The 1695-nt window shown below is 52.3% G+C and overlaps 1 pseudogene; it reads right to left on the bottom strand.

The window, feature by feature from the left end:
* Nucleotides 1-374: 374 nt before the first annotated feature.
* LOC102263884 lies at nt 375-1217 on the bottom strand (annotated as a pseudogene).
* Nucleotides 1218-1695: the final 478 nt, after the last annotated feature.

The raw sequence follows: 1695 nt of genomic DNA, 5'->3' as shown, positions 1-1695 counted from the left end.
GAAGTGCCCAGCAGCAGATGCAGCACTTCCCCATCATCCTAGAAAAGTTTTATTGGCCAGCGCTGCCCCCAAACCTCCCTTGACCATGCTTCCTTCTTCTGCTCTTCTACAACTCCTTGAAAGAGTTGGCTCTACTTTGTTAGCTCCAACTCCCCACCTCCCTTTCTTTCTTCAGTCCACTCCAGGCTTTTCATAGCAACCACTTCAATGAACCTCCTTGTCAAAGCCAGTGGTCAATGTCCTTACCTTGTCCTTCCGGTGAGCTGCATTGGATGCCATTGGTCACATTGCTCCTCTTATTTATTTATTTTAGAAACTGTTTCTTTTCCATCAGTCATATTTCCATTTTGTTTAAGAGTTTATGGAAGAAGAGCTTAAGACCACTCAGTGGTTGTACCTACCCATGCTGTGGCCTGAGCAGTGGGGGCTGCAGACCAGCCTTCAGTGGCTGCTGAGGCTCCAGGCTTCAGTAGGAAATGGCTGGACAGGCACAGAGGGCACCTGCGCCTGCAGACCAGTCGGCGACCTCAGGTTGTGCAGCAGCGAACTCGGCAGCTGGAGCAGTCCATTCACCCTGAGGTTCCTCCTTGGTTACAGCCCCTGCTCTTCCTTTTCAATCTCTTCAGGGCTCTGTAGGAGTAGAGAACAGGCATGACCTGCCATAGCTGTTCATGGGAAATGGTGTCACACATACACAGTACTTCCCGGGCCAGCCCACTGAGTGAGCCCCCTTGCTGTTGCAAGGGCTGGCAATGTCCATATAGCGTAGAGGAGAGTCTGTGTTACACAGAGCAGTGGTGGGCAGGTTAGCGTAAATCACCTCTGTGAGAGGCTGGTGGTCCGCCCTGCTGGGGTCAGTAACCACCAGGAGTGTCGATTCCTGGAAGGCTGCCTGGATCTGGTTAGTGAAGGTTCCAGGAGTGAAGTGGCAGCAATAAGAGTGGCTCCAGTGGCAGCGGCCAACTTCAGCACAGCTCGCTGGCCAATGTCCTGGAGGATATGACACTGACGTCAGCAGGGTTTTCGATGGCAACAATGGCGCGAGCTGCCAGCAGAAGCTCCTCCCAGGTTCTCTTCAGATTGATGATGTAGATGCCATCGCTCTTCCTTTGTAGATGTACTCTTCCATCTGAAAGTCAAGGTTGGTGGGTTCCAGCTATAAGGAATTTGAGGACATCCCCCTCCTTCATTTGCAGGACATCAAGGGCTCTGGACATTGTGAAAAATTTCCCCTTAAGTGATGTGGGAACCAAGAACAGTGCGCACGGCCCCTCTCTGGGCAGTGCGAAAAAGGCACTCTTCCTCTTTACACGTGTTCATCTCGGAGCTTCTGGAAACCACGCTGCCTTGGTTCTCCTCCTACGTAAATGGGGCACATGGCAGCCTTCTTCACTCTCTGTTCCTCCCAACAAGAAATTCTCATTGCAGAGTCCCTGGGACTCGATCCTCAGACCCCCTGTCTTAGGTAGCTGCATCCTCTCCACAGGTGATCTCAACAGCCAGAAAGCAGAAATCACAGCACATAGCTCCCGGGCTTAAAACCTTCCATGGCTTTCCATTGCAATCGGGGTAAAATCCGAAGTTCCTGCTGTGGTCTTCAAGGCCCCCCTTGACAAAGCCTCTGCCTAGCTCTCCCCTCTTCTATCGGTGCTGGTTTCTCTCTGCCCCTCGGCCAGGCAATTTGGTCCTGGCTCA

The sequence above is a fragment of the Myotis brandtii genome, unplaced genomic scaffold (genome assembly GCF_000412655.1).
Source record: "Myotis brandtii unplaced genomic scaffold, ASM41265v1 scaffold1697, whole genome shotgun sequence".
Lineage (NCBI taxonomy): Eukaryota > Metazoa > Chordata > Mammalia > Chiroptera > Vespertilionidae > Myotis > Myotis brandtii.
The sequence above is the reverse complement of the archived record's forward strand: the minus strand, read 5'-3'. Positions and strand labels throughout refer to the sequence as shown.